General features: G+C 40.0%; 1 long non-coding RNA gene across 3 annotated transcripts in view; it reads right to left on the bottom strand.

The window, feature by feature from the left end:
• Positions 1-17,970: 17,970 nt before the first annotated feature.
• Positions 17,971-19,339, bottom strand: part of LOC120395653 — a 144,139-nt gene continuing 142,770 nt past the window's right edge. For all 3 annotated transcript variants that reach the window (XR_005592732.1, XR_005592731.1, XR_005592733.1), the window contains one exon: positions 17,971-18,213. This is a non-coding gene — a long non-coding RNA (uncharacterized LOC120395653). The remainder of the gene's footprint in view (positions 18,214-19,339) is intronic.

Raw genomic sequence — 19,339 nt, 5'->3', positions numbered from 1 at the left:
TCCACAGCGGACCTGACAGGAGCTGCTAAGGGAAAAGTTTCCCATGACTGTTCATGCGGCGCACACATACCTAATTGGAATGGACACAAACAACACATCTCGAAGAACAGCAGTTACGAGAAGGTGAGTAACTGTTTTTTTCTTCATTTTATTTTTTTAAATCCTTTTCTAAGGTTAGAAGATCCTTGTCAGAAGATGTTGATCTTAATTATGTTGTGGTCACTATGATTTGGTGGCTCAATTATAGTGACTTCTTGAATCAACTCTTGTGTTGTACTTAGGACTAAATTGAGAATGGCTTCTCTTCTTGTGGGCCTGTGACATAGGTGTTTCAAACCCAAACATTTCAAGTGTCATCTTGCTAATCTAAACTTTGTCCCGGTGCGACTTTTGACCAGTCTACATGTGCCTAGCTTAAGTCTATCATTATTAAGGTTTTATTAGATGTAGTTGCTGCTTTGATTTCCCTTGACATTATGCTCTTAACCTCGAAGCGTGCCACAGCTAAATACAAAATCAAACAGATAGTTTAACATACTGCATATACTCGTTCATAAGCCAAATATTTTTGGTAAAAAAATGATGCATCAAAGAGCAGGGGTCGGCTTATAAAAAGCTCTATACCAAAATTTGATGATTTTAAACTCCCACCACTTCCCGCAGCTCCCATTGGCTGAGAACAGCAAATCGCGGCCACTGGGAGCTGAGGGGCTCCGTGCCTGTGAACGCCCCAGGTAAACAAAACATCCAGGCCCGCTAGAGGCTTACGATAATGGGCCAGGAGCCAAAGTTTGCAACCCCCTGAAATATAGGGTCGGCTTATGAAAGGGCCATACAGTTTTTGCTATTTTTACCTAACCATCTTGGGGGGTCGGCTTATAAATGAACGGGCTAATGAACGAATATATTCGGTAAGTAGTTATGTAATAGTAGTAATGTGTGCTAACTACTTATGCTAAACTATCTGTTGGATCTTGTATTTAGCTGAGACACTCTAAGTACCTTTCCCACACCTGAAGAAGAGCTTTGTGTAGCTCAAAAGCTTGTCTCTCCCACCAACAGAACTTGGACCAATAAAACATATTACCTCACCCACCTTTTTCTGCTGTATGCTTTGGGCACCAAAAACTCTTGTTCACTCCTGAGAATGTTTTGGGTGTGCAAGGTATGTGAAATCAGGCCCTTTTAAAAAACAATTTGGGAATATGCCAGTTTTACTTTGCTAAACTCTACAAATAGAAAAAGACTATTTAAGTCACCTGGTTCTTGTCTCTGCCAATACAGGACTGTGGCCTATTCAATGTTTGAAAGGGTTTAAACCACAGTTCCCAACTTTCAGGCAGTAAATAAGCCAAAAGTCAAGCTAAACCCATTTGAAAAAAAAAAGGCCAAAACAAGCCAATCCCTAAAACCCCCAACATTCTATGTGACTAGGTCCCCCCAGCGTACAGTCAGACTGTACTGGGCCCGCTGTGCACCTCTGACTCTCTCCCCCATTGCTCGTGTTTGCCCCCCCTTGCCGGGAGCTGATCAAAAAAAAGATGCAACAAGCTACAAGCTACAAGCCAAAAACTAGCCAACAAGCAACTCACAAGCCAAATAGGTCAAAAACAAGCCCAATTTCTGCATTTTTTTCCATGGGTTTGGCATGTCTGGTTTAAACTAGTGTAATTTAAACACCCAAGGCAATGGATTTTCTAACTCTTCCTTATGGAGATTGTGTTCCTAGGTTTTTTAATTCATAGAGTAGCCCACATATACTTCAGTCTCTTTTTTGTATATTTTGAAGTTATATCTTGCAGTAAGTGAGGGTGATTCTATACCAATATTTAAAAAAAACACATTAAAATGGAATATCCGTTTAACAAAATAATTTACTGCTTGCATCGCGTTTTTCACTGTAACAGTGTGGCTTTTTCCAGAGTGAGGAAAAGGGTACAGAACAGCCTGTAATAATGGGCTCTGAGAAATGGCACAACGGAGCCAATCATATTTTCCGTGGGAACATCTGCTGAGGTGGCAATTCTATTTTACAAAGTTATGCGGTGGAATATGTACTGCACTTCTGGTTAAATCAGCTATAGTTTAGGAACCTCACTCATCCTGTGGGACTGAATTCTTTTGCCTGTATAAATGAGGTAACCCTAATAAACCCTCTCTGAGATGGTCATATTAGGCTGTGCATCTTAGCTGCTGAAAAGGCAAAACACTAAGGGCTGGATATTGATATCCCGACTCTAATTCAGTAGCAGATGACTCCATGAAAAGTCCCACTGATTTCAGTAGGCCTAGCCATGACGTAAGTGGCAAGTACTATATGGGGTCAGTAAGCATAGCAGAATCTGGATGTCAGTAGGGACATCGTTTCTCACATGCATATGGAGAGGTGCATCCAACTGAACTGCATAGAAAGCCAAAAAATAAGGGACCATCTTCATCTCTGGTGTAATTCCATTGGGTTCAAAGTCATGGGCCAGATCGCTAGCTGGTGTAAATCAGCTCTGACATCAGTGGAGCTACATTTATGTGCATCAGCTGAGGAATTGGCCCAACATTTAAATTGGCTGGTACTAGAAACTATGAAAAATGGCTTGTCTAAGGAAAAAAAATCATCCTACCACTGATTGTCAAATGAAAATAGTCAGTAAGAGAGTCCTGCCCTCTCCTGCTACCCTTTGAATAGGTGGGTGGTGTTGTGATGTTTGCTCAACTGGGGTTTTGAAATAAATTAGACAGTTGTCACTCTCCCTTTCTCCCCCTTGTGCCATCATCCATTTTATTTGTCCTTCTCAGAACTGGTCTACACTGGAAAGTTTACTTGGATTAAGGTAGGGTGTGAGTTTTAAAACTCAATAGCTTTTCCTGAATAACTCTAGGTGTAGACAAGCCCTCACTCTGAAATATTTCTAAGTGAGATTGTGCCATAACCTTTACACTGAATTATATTTTTTGAAATGTCATTATAAGAGCAAGTCTTGATAGTAAAAATCAGTTTATTAAATAAAACAATCAATCACACAAACAAAATGTTAGGTGAGAAAAAACATTCACAACAAGTTAGGCATAAACAATTTCTTTTAGCCTTTATTGTATACACTTTAAAACAAGTCTATTATCCCCTGTGAATTACATATATCTGCAAAAACAGAGAAGGCAAGAAAAGTAAATGATCAAATTACCCTCCGTGGGGACTGGCCATTCTTTTAAAATCTCTGGTCTCTGCTGTGCTTAGCTATTCTTCCCCTGTATCTTCTCCACTTTTTATTATCAATCATTTATCTTTTATCCCCTGTTCTAACTTTGCACAGACTCAGTTTATCAATCTTCCTCCTCTGTCCATATCTATATCCATTCAACTCTAATCCCTTCATTAAAACATTCTTATGAGTGCGTCACAAAAACTAACCTAAATTAATACATTTTTACTTATCTTATTAATACTTACTTTTATTTGTCTGGTCCCTTACATATCTATTCTCTGGTCTCATTCCCACTGGCTCCATTCACTTGGCTCTTATCTTACCGCAGTTGGTCTTACTGGTCTGTTTTTGTGGCCTTGGATTTTCACTTGTTAGCTTGTCTTGTTGGGAGGGGTGTGTGTATACCTGATTTACTGCAAAACGAACTGCTCCCTCTTGACTCTCTGCTTTACCTTGTTATCTGCACAAGCCAAGAATTTTACAGATAAGAGACTCAAGCCAGTTTTCTGCCTTACAATCTCAGCAAAATCTGAAGTGCTGGATTAGCAGAAACACATACAAAAAAGCAAAAAATCCTTTATATTTTCTTAAACAGTATATGATATTCATTTGTCTAATGTTATTTAGTATATATTTGACAACCAATTTATTATACACTTCTCTAACAAAAATGTAACTGAAAATGCATGAAGCATTGAGAAAGTGGATAAGGAAAAGTTATTTACTTATTCCCATAATACAAGAACTAGGGGTCACCAAATGAAATTAATAGGCAGCAGATTTAAAACAAATAAAAGGAAGTTCTTCTTCACGCAGCGCACAGTCAACTTGTGGAACTCCTTACCTGAGGAGGTTGTGAAGGCTAGGACTATAACAATGTTTAAAAGGGGACTGGATAAATTCATGGTGGCTAAGTCCATAAATGGCTATTAGCCAGGATGGGTAAGAATGGTGTCCCTAGCCTCTGTTCGTCAGAGGATGGAGATGGATGGCAGGAGAGAGATCACTTGATCATTGCCTGTTAGATTCACTCCCTCAGGGGCACCTGGCATTGGCCACTGTCGGTAGACAGATACTGGGCTAGATGGACCTTTGGTCTGACCCGGTATGGCCTTTCTTATGTTCTTATGTTCTTATGTTTGCAATGATTGTCTTTTGATGTAGGCAGCACAGGCTCACTTTTACCACATTGCCTACTTCAGTCCTTAATCAGGGTTTTATAATCATTCAACCACATGGCATTGAAATGAAGGTAGGTAGGTGCCTAACATGCTTAGGTGCGTGCTTTTGAAAATCCCACTAGATGTCTATCTGTATCTTTAGGCACCTAAATACCTTTTGAAAATATGGCCCTCAGGCACTACAGTGATAAGGTTGTGTAAGTACTTCAGTAGGTAAGGCTGGTCTACACTAGAAAGTTAGGCTGACCCACTAGGTCACTCAGAGTTGTGAAAAATTCTCATCTGTGAGAGATGTAGTTAAGCCAACCTAAGCCCCAGTGTAGACAGCACTAGGTTGATGGAAGAATTCCTCTATTCCTAGTTCCTGTCTCTCAGAAAGGTAGATTTATTACAGTGGTAGACGAATGCCCTTCTAAGCATCTACATTACCCAATGAGATTTGACATCAGAAGTCAGTCAGTCATCTTCCTCCTCTCTCCCAATCCTCTCTTCTTTCTCATCCTGTTTATTTGCAAACTACACCCCTATTGATTGAAAGAGTCAAAAAAATGATTCCACAGATACAGATAGTAAGGAATTAGGTGCTTGGATAATGTTGCCCATTCTGAAAAAAATCCCAAAGTGCATTGAGAGAGAGTGTGTTGAGGAGGCTACTGAAGTTATTTTTGCATGTACCAGAGTAACTGTTTGTAGTGTACATCAAAAATACCCAGAAATCTTTATATGTACATTTTAATGTATCATAGACATTTAAAAAATAAGTAAAAATAAATTAATGTAGTCACCTCTGAGTGATAGACATTCTGCACCAGTAGAAATGCCACAAAAAAGTTTTAAGCATGAGAAATGAAGAAGAACTCTCCCAAGTGCAACAAAGGCCCTGATCCTGCAAACTATTCCAGAGGCCTGGACACATGGAGCAACTTGAAGAATCAGGCCTAAATGAGTTTTGAAAATGGGAACCTTTGCTCAGGCACTAAAGTTAACATTGTGAAAAATGTCAAGGGACCTTTAACAACTGCAAATGGTCAGCTTAATGGTCCATTTGAATCATAGCACCTCTAATAGCACAGAGCTCCCTATACCTTCCTGAGGTATTAGGTCAGTGGTGACTTGTAAGAAAGAGTGTAACTTCCATATCATTAATGCCTCTTCCAAAAAATGCAATTTCCCAAATAGTAATCCAGCCTGTGACTTCTTAGTTTGAGATCACAACCCCAGGTGGCATGGCTGCAGGCCAAATTGGAGAAGAGTTCCAGATCTCTCTGACTGCAAATTAAATGACTCTTTGTCACTAAAACTGAAATAAATTATTATCAAGAAGTGCAATGCCAAAGTAATCTTATATCTGAAATCTGTGTTCTAATTGTATTTATCTAGCAAGAGTGAAAATAATCCATTAATAGGAACAAATGATTAAAAAGGCATGAAACATGAGAAGCAGCATGGGATTAGGAACTTCTGAATTCCAGTTCTTCTGCTCACTTGTGTCTCTTTTAAGTGTGTCCTAGTCACCTGCCAGGGTTTTCAATGACTTCTGGAGCAGTGAAAGAACTGACACATTTTCAAGACCCTGAGTATGAACTCATTATAGGTTTCCTTGCCCTTCAGAAAGGAAAAAAACAAAACACTCTTCTTACAGACCCTGTAGGCTTCTGTATGCAGCTGAAGTTTCATAGCACCCTTTTCTGTCTCTCTAGATTCAGGGTTCTGAAACTAACTCCTTCTCAATCATTACCACACACCTGAGAATGACATCCATCTCTTCAGAATGCTACTTTCCTGTCTCTTAAGACTTAATACCCCATGTTCAACTGAGGCACCATATTTGAATAGCTGCTTCTAAATGTGGTGCTCCAGTTCCCCACCTCTGTACAATAATATTGGTTTCCCTACCTTACGTGGTGCAGTGAAGACTGATTATTAATGTTTGTTCATTTCTTTGAGGATGTAAAACACTACATTAATGAGGCAGTCAGAGTCTACTATGCCTCCTCTTCACTTCAGTCCAGACCCCAATGGGACATCAGATGCCAGGGTTGTGGGCACCATATATAAACCTAGACAGCTATAACATCTGAAGATGAATGCTTATGAGAAGTGAACCCTTCTCTCCTTGCAGAATAGCCAAAGTATATTTTTAAGAAACTTTCTGGGGAAGAAAATATGTGGGGATTTTGTATTGCTCTCATCCCCTTTTGTAATAGAAATATAAAGTGTAGATATAGTATTATGGCAAGATTGGGTCACACTGTGACTGTAGCATAGAAACCATAGGTGGTAGTTCTTTCCTTTCTTTCCTCATGGAACAATGAGATCATTAGGATTCCACTGTTTGTCAAATATATATTTTTACTTAAAAACTCACAAAATGAGTGAAACATTTTATGTAAGTTCAGATAATCATTTCTTACACCAAGAGCACCCAGTTTCATTAAGTTCTAGCCCTAACAAGGGCTTTGCTCAAGAGTGCTTTGCATAACCCCTAAAGACCAGCTTTATTGGCCATTGGCTTCACCTCCTTTTCATTTCTGCCAGTCAGCCATCTAACAGCTGGTTTTAACCATTAAAACCAAATCCATCATCTTTGTTTTCTCTAGCAGGAAGTATGGGCTACCAACACCAACTGCCCATGACACTTTAAATGAAAAATCTAAGAGAAAGAAGACAAACTTCAGTTAGGTTTCAGAGTAGTAGCCATGTTAGTCTACCAACAAAAACAACAAGTAGTCCTTGTGGCACCTTAGAGACTAACAGATTTATTTGGGCATAAGCTTTCGTGGGCTAGAACCCAATTCATCAGATGCATGGAGTGGAAAATACAGGAGCAGGTATAAATACATGAAAGGATGGGAGTTGCCTTATCAAGTGGGAGGTTAGTCTAATGAGACAATTCAATTAACAGCAGGATATCAAAGGAGGAAAAATAACTTTTGAAGTGGTAATGAGAGTGGCCCATTTCAGACAGTTGACAAGAAGGTGTGAGTAACAGTAGGGGAAAATTAGTATTGGTGGACTTTAGGTTTTGTAATGACCCAACCACTCCCAGTCTTTAGTACCTTGCAGTGTCCCCATTCATTTCCATGGGAAGCTGCAATACTGCATTCCTGCTGTCTTGGAGTGCTGTGTGAGCCTATAAATCAGCATTACTCCTAGGTACATTCATATGGTTCCATGATAGCATGCACCAACAAGCACTGTTGGCTTCTTCTGCAGCTAATGGAAATATTAATGAACTATTCCTCAGAGGTAAGAAGGCATAAGAGGAGACCAGCAGCCCTAGACCAGCAGCATTTCAGGTTCTGGAATGCTTGTGGTCATCCAGCTGCATGGCTGACCAATAAGGAGAGGGAAGGACTAGCTTAGAACAGATGCCCTCTGGCACTATCTGGGAAGGTGGCATTCAGAGGTGTATGTGGTACTGTGCTCAAAGCTGCTGTCTCACAGTGGTAAAATGTCTGACGGAGACTCTAACAATTACTGGAATCCCAGGGGTGAGCGCTGTGTGGTAGGTCATGGCAGCACTGAGTAGAAGGCACAAGCAGTCATGCTAGTGAAGGAATGGCTATAAACACAAACACCAGAGGAGTAAAAAGTGCCTATATAATATGTGTTCAATCATATGGAGCATGTGCACAGTTATAAAATGTGGGTGTAATTTTTATTGTGAAGACTGCTACAATTTCTGTCAGCACTCTTTTAAACGCTGGCACTGTTATAGGATTGTTGGTTACTCAGAGGACTTACCAGCTACAGATGGCAGCACTCAGGCAGTTAACAAGTAAAACCCAGCAAAAATGAATATTAAATCAAATTAATCTTTAGATGCAGTCCTTAGCTGGGATGGACTTTTTTTAAATATTCAGGCATGATATAACTGAGATCAGATGTGCATGATGTATAAAGCTAACAAGGACGTTCAGTTTTAGAAAAAGGTCAAGGATTGTATTTTGATACAGTCAAGGAGCATGAAATAGAGAATTAGATTAGAGGGAACAGATTATGAGATGAAGGACTCTCTCTCCCCTGTTTTTGTGCCAGTGTGTATATATGTCACATACCAGAAGTATAGGTTTATTCATGCATACTGGTCTTCCATTGCTGGATTCCCTTTTCCTTCTCTTCAATTTCACCTTTCAAGGTTGTTGTTTTTTTTTTTTTAAAGGGCTATTATCACAAGGTTTTTAAAAAAGGTTATAGTTTGTTCTAACAAAGTGCTAGCAGTCATAATTAAGAAATGAATTAAATCTACTGCCATTTGGTTTGATTAATGTAAAACTGATTGGGTCCTGAGAGGTGAGGATTTTCCCAGATATACTTTATAAAGGAACAATATATTTGAGAAGCCAGAGTTTAGAAGCAAGCACGTAAAAACAGCCTAGAGAGTTATGAGTGGAAGGAAAATGTGCAAACCCTGCATGCTAGTAGTAAAGGATTTATCAAGCCTTTTGTTTTTAGTAGAAAGTACTAAAACTTTAGGAGGGGATAAAAGTAAGAGGCTTGTGATTATGTGGAGTTTTCAGAGTTGGGACAAGAGGGCTACTTTGAAAATCACCAGAATTTAGGAGTTTCCTATGGCAGAAAGCAGAAGATAGTTCTGTGCCTTAGAAAGAAACCTAATTCTTGCTGCAATGTGGGCACTGCTTGTTCCAGAAAAGGTCCACACTGAATTCAGGAAGGTAGAGAGAGGACATGGGTAAGAGTCCTCGACAGATACATTGCATGAGGGAAAGGTGTTAGGAAAGTCTATCCATGTAGCCAATTCACAAGCAACAGAGTAAGGCCAAACATTGGTGGTCTTAGGTGTAGATGGAGTTTGAGTTCCATTGTTGATCCCAATGGTCAATGAATTCTGGGTCTGATTTAAAGAAAGATTGAGTCTCTGTAGCTATAGAGAAAATGTCATAATTAACAAAGATTCTCAGAGGGTAGGGGAAGAAGAAATACAAGGGTTGTTAGGTTGGTTCCAACAGTCCTTGCACAGACAGCTAGTCAGCCTCACATATTTGCAGTGTAAAGGCTGTTCTAAATTATGCTGGGGGATCAGGTCAACCCACATCCAGCTCAGGATTGTGGAGCACAGAGGCCACCTTTGAGTTGCACCGTGATGACTTTGACCTGAACTATGCACTCTTTCCCAAGAATCTGGGCTTCACTGGTAAAAGTCTAGTTGAGTCAGACATTAAAGGTTGCAGTGATATCTGTCATTTCATCCTTGTAATCAGAACTAAGGGTTACTGAGCAAATAGTGAGTGATGACTGAGGTTTTAATTAAATGGGATGATTCTATAGTGCAAAGTAGTGTCTACAAATTCATCTATTTTAAACAACTTTTTAATCTAAACTTCATTTTGGGATCTGTGAATGAAGAGCTAATTTCTAATTCACAGAACCAATTATTCCCTTTGGAACTGAAGCATGCTAAAAAGGCAGATATCTATTTTCACTTAAACTTTTGCTGAGCCAATATGCTTAGCGAATGTCTCCTCCATTGATTGCAAATTTGCAACACGTCAAGACACATCTTGCAGTTCTATTCCAGATCTCATACAGCTTCAATTCATCTTCCAGTGCAGTTAGGCTAATGAAGAATCAAGTGTCAAACTAGAAAAATGTCCATTGGCGTCTCTTAACTTACTACAGTCACTCCCTCAAGAGTACAAATATTTAATGGGCGGGTGGAATTTCCACACCCTTCCATTGAAAATCCTGCAGGAATGGACTCTAGGGAATGAAAAGTCAGGGAAGTACCTTGAAGAATGATTTGATGAAAAAATACCTATCAGATACATATACTTTTGCCTCTTCTCACATAATAAGCAGGATATAAAATGTGTGACCACATGGTAAAACTCTTGCTCTGCTACACTGAGTTTAACTGGAGCTGTGCTGTCCAGCCAGGCTAGACCAGAAAGGTCACTATAAGGTGACATGCCTTCTTCACCTCTAACCTGTCCCAGAGGAGGAGTCATAGGAGTTTGTCCCATTTGGTCTCCCAAAGGTAAGTTTGGGGAAGCGCCTGTGCTGTTGTGCATGGATTTTATAAACTCTACCCCTCTCAGAATGTGGTAGCTGAGTACACCATAAAAAGAAGAGATTAACAGGGATCAAGCAGAGTTAGAAGAAAGAGTATGTTCTTGTTCTCAGCAACCCCTAAATCCACACCTCTCCAGCCTGCGCTGGTTTTGGAAACCTAAATAGTTTCCTAGAAACCTTTGGCCTGATTCTGCAAGGCGATGAACACCTCACGGCATCTGGCCCAAATTCTGTGCATAAAAGAAGTAAAACAACCTAGAGCTGGGCCAGAGTTGTAAGGATGATGCCTGTTTATTTACAACATACCTTTTAGCCCATGGCAAGAGTTTGTCAGACTCCGAGGAGTTATCACAGGAATAGCAGTCTATTAAAAGAAAAAAAAGAGGAAAGCAATTCAAAAATATAGTAGTTTCACAATGTTGGCTGGGTCCTGAAGACAACACTCTAGCTGAAATAGTGTGACCTAAATTGTTCAACATGATTAAGAGTTATTTGATGGGCTGCCTGCCTGCCTCAGTGGGTTTATATGTGTACCAAGGGATGCTCAGTGATTCTGGGGAATAAATAAGGTAGAGGATTGTGGGGGAAATGTTCCCTTTCCTTCTCTCTTTTTAAAGGGAAAATGTAATACTTGTACAATATTTTGATCACTTAATTTGCTTACAAAGAATAAAAATGTCCATCTTTTAAAATGGTCTCAGCTGTAAATAAATAACTATATGGCAATAAAACAGGATGTTGATTTTACTATTCTGCTGTTGTGTATGATAAAGGAAGTGCTGATGAGGACATGAATACATGCAAGAATCTGGAGAATTTCAGTTGGGTCTGTTTTAATATGGTTTTATTTAGATAAAAGTGCATCTGAAAATACAAAGCCAATGTGGTTAAACACAGATACATCTGGACATTTAGGACAAACAGGACAAAGCCACCCCACTGAGTCCTACCACAATTATTTATTAATTTGTATCACTGAAGGACTAGAACTCCATTGTACTAGTATAAACAAGTCTATCTGTTACCCACTCCTATAGAGGGACTGTCAGAAAATTAGAACTAATGCTCATGGGGATCCTGAAGGCAGTGCTCTTACCTTTTGTTATATACCCTATGATTGAGTATACATCCCACAGAAGCAAAGCAGGTTAAATTGGGTCAATTAACCTGATAGGTTGCATCTGGGGGAGAGCCAAGTCTTGAAAGGCTAGTTGAGGATGAAGTGGGGGCAGGGGAAGGTTGAGTTTGTATAAAGTCAGCAAGCTGAGACCCAGAAGAGGGTGACAGGGGAAGTAGTCTGCAGTCAGTCTCTCCCTATGAGACAAAAGTTGTGTTTTGAGCTACAGAGTTAGTCTTATTCCCTGGGAGGAGGGAATTTGGTCTTTAAACCCCAGAGAGGGGAGCCAGAAGATAGAGCAGAGAAGTAAGAAGGAGTTCAGGGAAATAGCAACAGGGATCTAGGGGCAAGCAGACCATAGTTGCTGGACATAGGGTCCTTGGACTGGATCCTGGAGTAGTGGGGGGCCTGGGTTCCTCTACCAGCCACTGGGGAAGTGCCACTGTTAGGGCAGTAGATTTGAAGATTAACTGTGATGGTTCATCCTGTGAGACTTTGATGCTCCATAAGTGGGGAAACACATAGTGACCTGGCCAAAGGCCCCAGCCAGAGAGAGAGAGTGCCCTGAGTTGCAGAGTGAGACTGTGGCATGCATGAGCAAGCAACTCAAGGGGATATCAGACTGAGAAGGTGCTAATCCCTAGAGCACCCCTCTGGTGAACCCTGTGACATTCCCAAACACACCAAACTTAATGTTAAAAGAAGGAATACATGAGTTTTTTATTTATGACTTTGAATGTTCTTTATCCAAGAATTTAGTAACTCTAGCCACATTTCCAAACAATTTTTTCTGGCTTTCTCTGGTTTTAAGCTGATCCATCAATAACTCAGTCACTGCCATCTCATGCGCGTTTTTGTTTTTTTAAATGTAAGATGCCATTAGTCTGGAAGAGGTTTCTATTTCTAGTAATTGGCACTTAAGCATCTAGCTTCCTCTGGAAGATGTGATGAGACACTATGTAGTTTAAATGAACCTTTCCCCCATAGAAATGAATCCAAAAGCAGAGCTAGAGGGTCATTAGGGACAGACTATACTTCTCTTTAATATTGTTTTGTCTGTTTGTTGACTGTCTTGTTTATATTGTTGGGGATTATATGCTTGTTTATATGGTTTGAGTCTGCAGTTTTAACTATTATAGTGATTGTTTGTTAAATTTGTGTAACAGTACTTACGACTCAAGAGAGAGGTGCTGTTTGTATAAATCAAAGTAAATTAAATTAAGAAATTAATTAACTTACATTCTATTATCTGCCTCACTTGTTCACAAATCTCACCTCAGAACTCCTGAATAATTTATTGGTTTCACTATATGTGGAATAAAACTCTCTGTTCTCCACATTCTCTCCAATATGAGTCACCTCCCATGATGCAGATTGATTGATTTATTTGTTTCAGTAGAATAAGAAGCCATTGGTCTAAAATTTTGAAATAATTGTCTCTTATGAAGGTACATGTGTACAGTTGTGGCCCACTACTCTTTAGCTGAAGCCATTCTCATGTTAGTATTTCTTTTCAAATATACTTGTCCCATTCTTTTTGTGCAGGTCATTTGTCTTTCCCGGCATTAACACTTTGTTGATTTTGAGGCTGTAATCCTGGTCTCACTGAAGTCAATGACAAAATTCCAGTTGACTTCAATGTGGTCAGGATTTCACCTTGAATCTCTCCCTCTACTTGCAGGGTGTACCCCATCATCCACCTTTATATCAGTGTCTGTAGAATCAGAGATATTTCCTGTGAGTGGGATGTTAGCATTCAACACCAAATCTGTGGGGATGATGAAGAGGCAGCAGTGGGAACCTTTGGGTGGTGAGAAGGGCTCCCTCTTGAAAACTTATTAAATTTTCTTCCTTGAAAAGTTTATTTTTACCATATTTTTCTATGTGAGTGACTCACAGATGTGAAAAGAAATAGCTAGGATTTCAATCTACTTTTTTTCATCCTTCAGATTCAGAGAAATATTTGTGTGTAGTTATTATGGGTATGGTAGTGTGGCCTCTTCCAGGGCAGCCCTGCAAGCAGTCTGCTTCAGTTTCTCCTCTGCCAGATTCCTCAATTCCACACAAACCCTTCCAAGAATCAGCAAATCCCTGCTTTATGGCTGGATTGAGCATGCAAACCCCAAACTCCCACAGTAAAGTTCCCAAAACTTCCTCAAGTCCATACTCCTAGTCTTTCCTGCTGGGGGGACTCCCAAGCCTTCCCTGCCTGGAGCCTTTTCCCTGAATATTTAGGGTTCCCTGCTAGAGCCTACTCTCTCCCAGCACCCATACTCGGCCTTGGCAGGCCTCTACCGAAGTCTCACTCCAGCTTCATGCTAGTTGTCTCTCTCTGCATCTTGCTGCTGCTCTTTGTAGAGGAAGCTGGTCCTTCTACTAGCTAAACTCCAGGCCCTATCCTGGTTCCGGTGGGTAGGACTAGTTGGCTGAGGTTTACTTGCTCCAGGCCTCCAGCCCTTAAAGGGGTAGGCCACCCCATTATAGGGGAAAGATGAACCAAGAGGTGTTTTCACATTTTGTCTCTCCCATGGTCATCTGATGTGTTCTAGGAATGAGTGATATGGGATTATTACTTTAGAAAAGAGTACAGGATTTGAACATGATTCTGGAAAAGACTTAAATTCAGTCCTGCATGTCACAGATGGATTTAGCCTGTTAGACAAACCATGTTCACATAAATTATACATGGGAGTCTATCTTTTGATTTCAGTGGGCTTTAAATCAGGCTAAGTTATTCAGGGCTGTGATTGTTTTATTTCTTGAGTGGCTGAAACCAGCTGCTGAGCTTCAGTTCATCTGCAAATTTGACACCATCAGCTCAGCATTAAACAAAGACTGTGAATGGCTTGTCAACTACAAAACCAGTTTCTCCTCTCTTGGTTTTCACACCTCAGCTGCTAGAAGAGGGCCTCATCCTCCCTGATTGAACTAACCTCGTTATCTCTAGCCTGCTTCTTGCTTGCTTATATATACCTGCCCCTGGAAATTTCCACTACATGCATCCGACGAAGTGGGTATTCACCCATGAAAGCTCATGCTCCAAAACGTCGGTTAGTCTATAAGGTGTCACAAGACTCTTTGCTGCTTTTACAGATTAACATGGCTACCCCTCTGATACTTGAAACCAGCTGTTCAACTTCAATAAAGTTCCATAAATATGTAAGATATAAATCATTAGAGACAAATAACTTTTATATTTGGGCTTCTTTTTTATAAATATTGGAGAATTTCACTGTTTCTTACAAGAATGAAAGGAAGGCTTTTGGCTGGAGAAAAACTGGCTTTGCAATGACAATGGTGAATGTTTGTCTGAGGAAATGTTATGCCTTCTCCCAGGGTGGAAAATGGCTAATTGTTGAAGCAAAAATATGTTTATTGCTAAGAGTGGTGAAATTTTGCCCTGAGTTTGATTCTGAGAGGGTGTCCACTCCACACTGGATTCGAAAGGATTAAGATATCCAGGTAGGCCTATTAACTCTACAGGCTGCACCTGGAGGAAGAGCTGGGGAATTGATTGTAAGCTGGTTCAGCTGTGCAAGAACAGATGGGGCCTATAAAGCCAGGAAGCTAGCAACAGACAGGGGCTGCTGCTGCAGACGAACAGTTATTCCCAGGGAGGAGTAGGAGGAGGAGGAGGAGGAGGGTTTAGAGCTGGTAAATCAAGGACAAGGAGGGAAACTAGGAATTGTATGAATCAGTCTAGGTAGGAAGCAGTGAAGGCTAAGAGGGAAAAGCCCAGAACTGCTAAGTTGAGGGTCTCAAGACTGGCACCTGGAATAGTGAGCAGGTCCAGGTTCCCTTACCTGCCATTGGGGAAGTGGCACCAGTGGGGCAGTCAATTGGAAAACTACCTTGGTTGCTTTGGGAGTGACAGAGAATTTGGAGAACTGTATTCTGGAAGGAGGTGGGGGGGATGCTGAATGACCTAGCCAGAGGGCTGAGTAACAAAGAGGATACTGTGGTTCCAGGTATGAGAGAGGGGCTACTGACATGAGAGAGAGAGATGGTATGATGAGGTGCCACCACAGGAAGGGGGTGTTGGTCTTGAGAACCATTCCCCTAAGTGACCAGCAGGAGGTACCAGACAAGCAGTAGGTTATACACCCCATCACTTTGATGGTATTTTTTTTAATACAAAAAGTCATGACAATCTCATTCTTGGTAAGAAAAAACTTCACAGAGCACTGACTTTTGTGAAAGGCATGGATAGGGCCTGAATTTCATACATTTAAGATGGCTGTTCATGTGAAGATAAAATTGTACCAAATGGTTGCAGCCTGATTTCAGTGGAAGCCACCTGCTCCTAAGAGAGGTTAAGGTCTATGACAATTTAGGAGTTCCTAGACTAGGATAACCATGCTAGCTAACATAACCTGACTTTGCATCTTGTGTCGCTGTAATTTTAGCAACCTTTAAAAATCTGGTCGTAGTCAGCACTGAGGGGTTTCTCCTAGTCAGTGTGCTTTGGTAATCAAAAAGCAAACTCAATATTAGGATTCATGAGGAATAATAGAGAAATAAACACTGCTAAAATAATATTCAACCATTATATAAATCATCTTCAGCTGGAATAGTGTGTTCCGTTCTGATTAGCCAAGCTCAATAAAGATACAACAGAAATAGAGGAGCTTTAGTAATGGGTAACAAAAAGATAGAAGGCCTGAAAAAAAGATTTCCACAAGAGGAGCCCCAAAAGATTGGGAGTCCTCCGTTTACAGAGAAGATATTTTGTTATCCCTTCTTAATTTAATGGATGCTGTTGAGTGGGTAAAGCTTTGCAGGATTCAGAATAGGGTTGGATGCTTCCACAGATAACGAGAACATCCACAGTTACACTGGGATATAAAACATTATATTTTTGGAAGGGCTATAAATAACTGTGCTTCAGGGCATAAACTAGCCTTTGTCTGCTACATGTTATGCAATAAACTTGTCCTATGAATGTAATGGTCCTCCACATGGTTCTATCTTGTATTTTAGGTGCTTATATAGCCCCCATTACCAAAGTATTTGTATTCATCCATCCATTTAGCCTCACAACACCCTTGTGAGGTGGGGAAGTGTTCCATTATCCAGTTGGGAAACTGAGGCACAGAGTAAGTGACTTACTCAAGTTCACACAGGAAGTCTGGCACATTACAGACTTACACCTAAGTCTCACAAGTCCATGACTAATGCTGTAACTCCTGGGTGTCTCTAGGTGCTTGGAGGAAGGGTTGTCTGTGCCTTTCTGTGATGCATCTAGTACTGTTCGCTGTTAGAGACAGGATACCAGAGTAGCTAGACCACTGCTCTGTTGTGGCCTAGCAATTCTTGTGCTCCCCGTCTGAGCAGTCTTTTAGTGTAGCTGGGAATTAATTCCTTATTGTAAATTTGTAAAAATTGTGAAAGCACCCAAAGTGTTGGGCACTTATAAATAAAACAGGGAAAAAATGCTGCTATTTGATATGCATGTTCATGTGAGGGACCTTGTCCACATAAATACTGGAACATTCAAGGAGGAAGAGGGAAAGAAAACATTAAAACACCTTGTCATGCTCTTACGGCTAATATTGTAGATGTGTGAACATCTGTGGGGCACTGAAGTTTGGTAATCAAATAATGGGACAACCAAATCAGAGTGTAATTAGTTCTCAAACCAACAAAACTAGGTCTTCAAGAGTTAAATGTATCATCATATTTTTTTGCAAACTACTATATTTGGTTCAAATGACTAGGAAGATCTATGAGTTTTTATAATAAAGCGTCTTTCCAAATATAGCATTGTTCCCTGCAATGCAAAGCATCAAAACTAAAGTGCACTTTGTAATTATTTTGGGGTGTAAAGTGCTCTGTTTTCCGATAGCCATTGGGAAAACCAGATGAAAATGACCTTTAAACAAACAATTCTTGTGTTGGTTTCATATTAGTCTTCAATAGTACCTCTCCTTTGGAATAAGCACTGAGAGGTTCTTTTCCTTAGATGATTGAAGAAAGTCAATACAATATTGTTGGAGGTTTTTGTGCTCTAAGTATTTTAGAGAGATTTCCTGCTGACTTCTAAATGTATGTGTAAAAGTGCTACAACCCAAGTGAATCTGGAATAATTTCAGAGTAGAATGAAAATTAAGTAGAAATAAAACAAAAGAAGAGAAAAATCTGTTCATGTAGGAGATGTTAAAAGTGAAGAAGCTAATGCAGCCCATTGGGCAATACTATGTGTCCCACATTATGTTCATCTTTAGTATTGTGGTACATATCACAGAGAATATAAATGCCAGCATGTGACCAGCTCAATATGAACCATTAAATGCTCAAACCATGTTAACTCTAACTCAGACTATAAACCCATTACTTGCATCAGGATCAATTACCCACATGAATAGTATCAATGAAGTCCCATTGCAATCCTAATTCGGGAAAGTACTTAAGCATGTGCTCAACTAAAAGACAAAGATAATTAAGCATCTTTGTCTTTATTTTTTTTTCTGGATAGGGATAAATTGAAGTACACACTTAAATGGTTTCTAAAAGCAGGTTCTCCATAAGCAATTGGTCACTTTCATGAGAAGGAAGATCACTGTCTAGCTTTAGGAGAGCAGAGAGTCATTTTCATATTTGCGACTTCTGGATTCTGCAAGTTGCCAATGTAGCCTTCATCAGGTTACATTTAGGAGTCCCTGCTTTAAAGAAGGTGGAACTGCAGAAAGAATAGAAGAAAAAGGATTTTTTGATTTGTTTAAAGAAAAAAACATTTCAAATAAGTCCCCCAAATTCCTGTCTCTGATAAGTTTTAGCCAGAATGTTTTGGGTTTTTTTGCGGGGGGGGGGGATTGTTTTGTTTTAACCACTTTCTTCTGCTTTTCACAGCTAGAGGCTGAGAGGACAGAAGGCTGTAAATAAACCTGATGGGGAATGTACTTTAAAACAGTGAAAGAAAGAAACTTGCTCCAATCCTGTAACTTCAGTATACATTTACTGGATTAGGTATCATTTGGTTTTTGCTTAAGGATATTGAGTAAATAATAAATATTATGCTGTTCTCTCGATGCTCAGTTATTGGAGTGTCCCTGCTAAATGTTTCTGTAATCTGAAACAGTAGGGTGGTTTTTTTTTTACTTTGACTTCTTTAAGATCCATGTCCACAGTTGTTTTTGATGAAAAATGGGATTTTATGGGCAGTGAAGATTCCAGTTGTGAAACAGGGTGTAATGTTATTGATATAATCTGGCACCAAATCTTGTGCAAAGAGGGTCATATAAGGCGTCTAAAACCAGATTATGGGTGGCTGGTTAAAATTATGGTGTCTATATGTATGTATCATTTTGTAATTGAAGTTGTGAGTAATGGCTCTATACTGTCTGTATTTTAAATTTTAAACTCGCTTCTGGGAAACATTCCAGACAAGTTGGTGTTAGCTCTGACTAGCCTGCTTGAAGGACCACCAGCTACACAATTAACCCATGGAGAGAAGGCAGATACGCCTTGTAACTCAGCAAAGTATGCAGGGACTTGCCCATGTGACTCCAGACTCCATTTTGCTGTAACTTTCCACAGTAAGGACAAAGAGGTTGTTACACCTGGAAAAGTCTATAAAAGGTTAATGCCTCATCTCCATCTGGTCTTCAATCCTGCTTCTTACCTCTGGAGGGACTTTGCTACAAACTGAAGCTCTGAACAAAGGACTGATGACCCATCCCAGCTGTGGATGTACTCCAGAGATTTGATTTGAACTTGCAGTTTACTCCATTGCTGCTACAAACCTGAACTAAGAACTTTGCAATTACTGTATGTGATTGATTCCATTTAGCCAATTCTAGCTCTCA

Source organism: Mauremys reevesii, linkage group 1, assembly GCF_016161935.1.
Source record: "Mauremys reevesii isolate NIE-2019 linkage group 1, ASM1616193v1, whole genome shotgun sequence".
Lineage (NCBI taxonomy): Eukaryota > Metazoa > Chordata > Testudines > Geoemydidae > Mauremys > Mauremys reevesii.
This window is presented reverse-complemented; position numbering and strand designations above follow the sequence as displayed.